Genomic DNA, 8,919 nt, shown 5'->3' with positions numbered 1-8,919 from the left:
TAAGGAGGGCTCAAAACACGGGAACGCGGATGCACTGAGCAGGCTCTCCCTGCCGATCACGTCCGCTGCCACACCACGGGAAGAAGAGGTGGTAATTCTCATGGAGCACATGAATGGCACACCACTACAGGTAACGCAGATATGGGAGGGGACCCGGCGAGACCCCATTCTGTCCAGAGTACATCAGGCGCTGCTGCAGGACTCCTGGCCCTCAGAGTACTGCAACAACCCAGAAATGCAGCCATACATAAGAAGAAAAAAGGAAGTGAGCGAGGAGGAGGGGTGCATACTGTGGGGAAGTAGAGTGATAATCCCACCTCAAGGAAGACGAATCATGATTGAGGAGCTTCATGAAGCTCATCAGGGGGTCCGGGGGTCTCACCAATGAAGTCTTTGGCCCGCAGCTACGTATGGTGGACAAACATGGACGCGGATTTAGAGTCCGCTGTGCGGGAATGTCATGCATGTCAGTCCTACCAAGCCACCCCTGCAACAGCACCGCTACACCCGTGGGAGTGGCCAGACCAACCATGGATGGAAGATGCTCCTCATCGTCGTAGATGCCTATTGAAAATGGATTGAGGCTCACCCAATGTCGTCTATTACTTCATCCATGACTATCGAGAGACTGAGAAGCATTTTTGCCACCCCTGCAGTGATTGTCAGTGATAATGGGCCTAGTCTGGTCAGTGCAGAGTTCAAGAACTTCCTACAAAAGAATGGCATACAGCATGTCACAACAGCACCATACCACCCATCCTCAAATGGCTGTGCAGAGCGGGCGGTGCGGGTGGTCAAGGAGGGACTCAAGACGATGGGGGAAGGTAGTGTGGAGACAAAGCTATCCAGGTTCCTGTTCAAGTACAGATCAACCCCCCAGACCACCACGGGAGCCACGCCAGCTGAGCTGCTCATGAAACACAGGATCAGGACTTGGCTAGATCAGGTGCGTCCCTCGCTATTAACAAGAGTCTGATTCAGTCTATGTGAGGGGATACTCAGGTCAAGGTCAAGGTCAACTTTATTTATAAAGCACGTTTAAAATCAACCGAAGTTGCACCAAAGTGCTGTACAATATATAAAATAAACTAAAACAAAAAACAGAATAAAGTGCACATAATCACAGAACAATAAAAGGACAGGACACAAACAGGACAGGGGATGTAGGCTATCAGGCCTCAAAAGCCAGTGAAAACAAGTGCGTTTTAAGCTGAGACTTAAAGAGCCCTAGGTTCTGTGCGTGTCTAATGTGTGGAGGGAGGCTGTTCCAGAGCTTTGGGCCAGCCACCGCAAAAGCTCGGTCACCCTTGGTCTTAAGTCTCGATCTAGGGACTATTAAAAGAGTCTCGGAGGAGGACCTCAGGCCAGAAGTGGATTCCGGCAACTTATAGAGAGGACCGGTCCAGTCTCTTGGAGAGTGAAAACACTGGATGGGAAACTGGTGAGACGACATCAGGATCAGATACGGCCATGTTATGATCACAACCTGGCTGACCCCTGTCTCTAAGAGGAGAGTGTTCCTGTGGACACAGCAGAGCAAGAACTAGAAAATCAGGCACACAAGGTAGTATGGGCACCGCCACAAGAAGCAGAGGATCCAGGCATACTGGTGCCGCCAGCAGAACTAGAGAATCCAGCACCAGATGCAGTGGCACCGGGGCCTCCAGACATTGGGGTTTTGGGAAATTGTTACCCAGTGAGAGTTAGACAGGCACCCACGTTATCTCAAGGACTAAGTGGTAGCAGGGGCAGAATAATCCCCTCGTATAATCAGACTAGGTTTAAGTGAATTTGTTCAGCACATAAAAGAAGGATTTTTGTAGACTATGGGGGGAGGAATGTTGTAATGTTCTGATTCATGTTGTATGTTATATTCAGTCAGGCAGTCAGGTGATATAAGGAGAGGGGCTTAATGTAGAGGGGGACCGGAAGTAACGTTCAGCAAGGAGATAACCACCAGAATGCGTAGTAATGGAGTCTGAAGTGCAGAACGCAATAAAGAGTAAATAACTTTGAGTGTATCATCCTTGACTTTATTACAGTAATTGTATAGCAACATGTAAATCTCAGTTGCTGGCGGTCCATCTGATGCCTGACCAGCCTCAGTGCAAATGTATAACTATGTGTGTGTTTATTCTATCCAGAATAAATCAGCTTTCAGCAGCAATAAGTGGTCCAGCTATTTAATACACAATGCAGAAACACATGCGTACAAGACCAGACCGGTCACATCAGCAATTTGTTTTGAGTCAGCACAGGTGGTGGCCTCTAGATTTGCTTATGAATTACGTTATACGGCCATGCTCTCCACTTAATATCACCAGCGAATAAAAGAAGTGAACGCACGCAGCAACGACCAGCAACAGCGAGATTCACTGAAAACAGACCGCATGTCGGTATGTTCGCTTCACGCGCTTCCCTCTCAACATGGTCATACAAAACAGCTTGCTGAATTCAGAAAAGATGAATAAACTATTCTGTTTTCGATTCAAATGTGTAGCTATATGACCCTCCCCTGGACTCAAATTAAAAAGAACAGTACCCCTCTCCTGGACTCAAATTAAAAAGAACAGTAACCCTCTCCTGGACTCAAATTCAAAAACAGTCGTCTAACCCTCCCTTGTTCATTCGAAGTTCACTTCCTAAACCGAAGCCCCAAACGGCTTCGCTCTAATCTTTCAAAAATAAACAATAACATACAACTTACCGAATTGAGGATTGTCGTAGCCTACAGTGAAAAGGCTAGTGAGTAGGGAATCTTTACAGGCGTGACAAACAATGTTCAACTGTGAAAAGTTTCCAAGGTAGAGAGAGACACAAATTACGAACACAATTTATATACACTTTTGGTCGTGACTGCTAGTCTTTTCAATGCTCTTAACCAATCGGTGAAAGCCGGGAACAATGACGCGTTTCACTGTTCAGACTCTGCAGGCCCGGAGACTTCGAGGGGGCGGGTCAACTGTCAATCAATTTCTACTTTGGCCAATCAGAGGCTGACAATCGTCTTGTCAATCAAAAACTCATTTCGCCTGAAACGGTTGTAGGTGTAGGCTATTCTTGACCCAAGTTAACATTAGCAAAGCGGTGTACCTGCGCACATGCACAAACAGAGCAGTGCTTCTACAAAGAAATCTATCATATTTATTTTCTCATGTAAACACTGGGCGTTTGGTGTTGCCAAGCAATTAGGCTCTTTGCACAAGCTCCACTACTTCCTGAAATTCTACAGGCATCCTTATTTCCTGTCCTATACCATTGGATGGAAGTTATTAATCAGGTGTGCCGCTTATATAGATAAACAAATAGACAGGTAGGTGTGTATATATATATACATAGTATGCATGATTATGTTCTGTTAAAAATATATAATTTATTGACAGGAAACCAAGAGGTACAAGAGAGGGGACAGGAGGAGAGGACATAGAGATGAGAGGTGAGACCTGATGTTAGCCAAAGAGACACTACATTAATTAGATCCTGGCAAGTTTTGAAAAATAATGTGGATGGATGGGTGGGTGGGTGGGTGGGGGTGTGTGTGTGTTTATAGCTTATGTTTATGTTTTGTTAATTTGTGGACAGGAGATGAAAATGGACACCACAGTGGAGGAGAGGTGACAGGAGGAGACCAGCATGGACAAAACACAGGAGGAGAGGTGACAGGAGGAGACCAACATGGACACCACAGTGGAGGAGAGGTGACAGGAGGAGACCAACATGGACAAGAGTGGAAGAGAGAGGTGACAGGAGGAGACCAACATGGACACCACAGTGGAAGAGAGGTGACAGGAGGAGACCAACATGGACATCAGAGTGGAGGAGAGGTGACAGGAGGAGACCAACATGGACAAGAGTGGAAGAGAGGTGACAGGAGGAGACCAACATGGACATCAGAGTGGAGGAGGCCAGGCTGGGAGAGAGGTGACAGGAGGAGCTAGTCTCATGTTTCTAATAGATGGTGTGTTCTCATCAACATTCACTTAAGTTGTGTCCTCTCTGGATGACCTCCACTGCCCTCAGTTAAAGATGATATTAATCCAATATGATGTGTGTTCTTTATAGATCTAGCCTCTTAATTCTGCTCTCAAAGTGCACCAGATTGAAGCACCACAACTAAATGACCTCGGTATTACAAAAATCCTGCGTACGGCCCTGGTCCTGAATGTTTCAGAGGGCAGATGATAACCTCCTTCTAAGCAAGGAGCAGGTGTTCATAATTCTGTCTGCATCACTACACTGAGGTGACATTTTGGTTGTACCGTCTGATCACAACACTAACTGTTCTAATTTTTAACCCATCTGTCTACATATCTATCTGTCTCTCTCTCTCTCTATCTTTCATTGTCTGCCCCTGTTTTATTATTGTTTTCGAGGCTTCACGTTTGGTGATGGGACCTCAGTGGGTGAGAACAGACATGCTGAATAGACATAAAGATCTAGGCATGGGCAGCATCTTTCCATCCATTTAAAAATAAATATGTATTATTTTATGCCAACCTACATTCAGTCTAGCCCTAACCCTAACCTCTTAGAGTGCAGGAAGTGTCGGCCAGCTGTGTCATGTGTGTGTGTCTCTATTCTAACCCTAACCTCTTAGAGTGCAGGAAGTGTCGGCCAGCTGTGTCATGTGTGTGTGTCTCCATTCTCAGCGTCAGTACATCCAGTTTGATAGTTCACCTGGGCCAGCAGACTAAGCAGAGCCTCGACCCAAACAAGGTGTCCTGAATGGTCTCTCAGGTCTGCCTTGTACAACTGAACTGTCAGCCCAGTGTTTCAGTGTGGTCTACAAGCTACTCAATAAAGCCTGGAGAAAATGATCTGTATCTTGTCTTTACACTTACAGCACACATGCTGCACAAATGATGACCTTAATTGTATGACACTTGTTTTGTAAAATGCACAAGGGTATCTCTAACTTGGCTAGACTGTGGATGTGGTGACTAGTCCAGGCCAGTCAGCATGGTATAAGATGCATACAGGTGAGCGATAACCTTAATTGTATGACACTTGTTTTGTAAAATGCACAAGGGTATCTCTAACTTGGCTAGACTGTGGATGTGGTGACTAGTCCAGGCCAGTCAGCATGGTATAAGCTGCATACAGGTGAGCGGAAGCTGAAACGCTTGTTCCTTGGCTAGGACCAAGGCAGCTTGCCAGCAGGGTCAGGCCTGTGCCGGGAGGTCAGTACATTAGAACCCCCTTAGGCGGGCTGTATGTATCCTAGGTTCTCAAACTTATATTTGTGGTATAGAAAGGTAGAACTTGCTTGGTTGATTATGTAAGTGTGTGTGGGGTGCTGTTGATTTTCCTCCACACATCTCTCAGCCATATGTTTCCCCTATGTGGATCTGAAAATGGTGATAGGGGTTAAATTAGGTTGCTAAGAGAACTGCTAGTCACCAGAAGCATTCAAGAACATAACCTGTGCTGGAATACTAGTGTATGAACAAATCAATACAAGTAGAGCACATCTACTGACAGGCTGGCTGAATGACTGGAAGACTGACTTGGGACCTCCACTGAGGACATCCCAGTCCTGGCTATGGATCAGTAGTGATGCTCCCCTGCCCCTATAGTCCAGGCATTTTATGACATAACCTTGAACAAATTGCAACAGAAATTATTTCAACTGTTTTAGTGTCATACATATGTTCTTTATAACATATCAGTTAGTCCCCCAAAATCCCAGTGGTGGAAAGTAATGAAAAATGCAGATGGAAGGTATGTGACAAATATACCAATTTCCAATTTTCGCCTATGTAAAAGAAAAAGGTTTATGCATGTTTTCTTGTCTGATGTCCACACAACACTGTCCCCAATCAACCAGAAACTATATAGGATGCATCACAGTGCATAAACAGAAATATATTTTTAATTCTATTGGTATTTGGTGAAGAGAAAAGGGGTGAATCTCACATATTGCAACAGAAAATCTGACGTGTATTAATCAAATAGCTCAAGAGTCTAGAACCCTGGAGAGGACAGTCTACAACCCTGGAGAACAGTCTACAGCCCTGTAGAGAACAGTAGAACCCTGGAGAACAGTCTACAGCCCTGTAGAGAACAGTAGAACCCTGGAGAACAGTCTACAGCCCTGTAGAGAACAGTAGAACCCTGGAGAGGACAGTCTGAGACGTAGAACCGTCCATAGCAGAGCAGCCAGGTGCTAGAGGGTCCACTTCAGATACCTGTGGGAGAAAATCACACGTGCGTGCGCGCGCACACACACACACGATTAGAGGGTCCACTTCAGGAGAGAAGAGAACATGAGCAGGATGATAATAATAATAACTTGCATTCATCATCATCTTCATCATCACATGCCGCCTGATGTGAATTTGTACACCCTGATCCTTTACAGCTGCTACATGCAACAGAACACTCAAGGCCATGTTTCTTGCATGTGCACCTCAGGCTGCTGCAGTCTGTCTTGCAGGTGCATCTGATGATCTTAAGAAGTTCTTGTGGAGCTGGTGGTCAGTCCGTCTGGACAGGGACAAGCCTCCCATCATTCTCTTTCCACCCCCATTCTTGTGGCAGGAGTTCATCTACAGGTCCCTTCCACTGTTGCACCTGGTAGTACACACGGAGACTCTGGTACTTTGCTGCTGCTGACGTTGGTGGTAGACTGTGGCTGTACATGAGAAGTGCTGGTAGCCACCTTCTCACAAAAGCGCTTGTATCTTAGACTGTCAAGTCCCTCCCCAGGCTTCCCATTGTACAGGCACAGCCAAGCATTCTCTCCTGCTGACACAATCTCTGCTCTAGAAGCTGACTATGAGTCAAACACTGTAGCTTGCTGATAGAACTCGCTGCTGGCTCTGAACTTCTTGAGGGGAGCTCCTTTCCCAATGCCATAAAGGCAGGACGTAGTGTCACACCCAGCTATAGCATGACTGAAGAGAATGTGAGTGCACACACTGGGACCTAGCTGCTGCTTGACGGACGGAAAGGTGAGCGATATGATGGGCCATTTGTCATTGTGCAAGGTAAAAAGACGCCCATAATTGGGTTCAAAACATGCAATGCTTTAGGTTTAGTGAAACGTGTACATGAGGTGACGGCAAGTGACAAGAGCAACATAGAAGATCAGTATGCAGATGTATACCAGGGCATTGGGAAGCTGGGTGTCACACACAGAATAGAGATTAAAAAGCCATGCAAACCGGTCATACATGCTGCCAGGAAGGTGCCCTTGGCACTGCGAGAAAGTCTTAAAGCTGAGCTAGACAGGCTAGAGTCCCTGGGCATCGTAGAGAAGAGGGAGGAGCCTACAGAGTGGGTACACTCACTCGTTGTGGTGGAAAAAAAGGATGGCTCAATAAGGTTATGTATGGATCCCAAAGAGTTGAACAAAGATCTGAAACGAGAGCACTACCAGCTGCCTATAAGAGGGGACATATTTGGGGATATAGCTGGTGCAAAATACTTTTCTAAACTAGATGCCTCCTCCGGGTTTTGGCAGATAGGTTTAGACCAGGACAGTGTCAAACTCTGCACATTCAATACCCCCTTTGGAAGGTATTCCTTTAAGAGGTTACCTTTTGGATTGGCTTCGGCACCTGAGGTATTTCATAGAACAGTACAACAGATATTTGAGAAGGTTCCGGGTGCAAAGGTATACATAGACGATGTCCTGATTTGGGGAAGCACAATGGAGGAACATAATGAGAGGAAAAGAGACTATGACAGGGGGTCTAAAGTCCTGAGTGAGCTGAGGCCAGATGACAGAGTAAAACTGCACAATGGTCAGTACTGGAACTTAGATGCAAGAGTGCTGCAGAATGTGGCCACAAGGTCATATGAGGTGCAGACGCCCGAGGGGGTAACATACAGGCGAAATCGCAGACACTTACTCAAGGTACCTAAAAATGAAGACAGTACTGAAGACACAAATGCAGAGGGCGCTAGTGCAGGGTCACCGGTGTGTGACACGCCCATATGTGAGTGTGGTGAACACATAGACATAGAGAGGAGGTTGGGTAGACAGACCAAGGCGCCTCAGAGACTCATTGAGGAAATGTGATGGGGCAGTAATGAGGTGATGGGAGCTTGGTGATATGAGGTGATGGGACAGTAACAAGAGTTTGTTTTTGTTATTCTTTACAAGTCCTGTTATGTTATTATTTTATTCTCTACAGTTGTAATTGTTACAGGCTCTGAAACTGTTAATTGAGGTTTAAAGCTGAAACACTGTTTGGCGTTTAAGAGAAATTGTTAATGTTTCCAGACACTGTAAACATAGTTCTTGACAGGAGAGATGTGTCATACGTGATGACGTCACGGACGTCAAGGTTGATCGAGGCAGTGATGCGGGAGCCAGCGAGAGTGATGGCCGCCTGTAATGGGAGCTGTGAATAAATGTATAGCCGTATGCACACTGTTGTCCGGTTCCATTATTAAGTGTTAGCAGCCGAACACAACAGGTACTGGTTCCTGCTTGACTGACTTCACTGGTCATCCAGTCATAGGCGTAGTTTTAGGTATGGACGCTATGGACATGTCCAAAGCCACGGGAACACGAATTGTCCCTACCAAAAATAATACAGAGTACTGAAACTGTAGTTTTTAATTACCATTCACAACTTAAGAAAGCAAAACGGTTGGGAATTAAGGCCTGGTTGACAGCTGCGTTCAGCAAGCTATCCAATCAACAATGTACAGTAGCCTACTTCCCCCCTCCCTCCCTCAACAATGTACAGTAGCCTACTTCCCCCCCTCAATGTACAGTAGCCTACTTCCCCCCCTCCCTCCCTCAACAATGTACAGTAGCCTACTTCCCCCCCTCAATGTACAGTAGCCTACTTCCCCCCCTCAATGTACAGTAGCCTACTTCCCCCCCTCCCTCTGTGACCCAGCGAGGGCCTCGCGAGCTCAGCAGCTCACAGCACATCGAGCATCGACTGTCGGCAACAGCGG

This window comes from Borostomias antarcticus (assembly GCF_949987555.1).
Source record: "Borostomias antarcticus genome assembly, contig: scaffold_83, whole genome shotgun sequence".
Classification (NCBI taxonomy): domain Eukaryota; kingdom Metazoa; phylum Chordata; class Actinopteri; order Stomiiformes; family Stomiidae; genus Borostomias; species Borostomias antarcticus.
The sequence above is the reverse complement of the archived record's forward strand: the minus strand, read 5'-3'. Positions refer to the sequence as shown.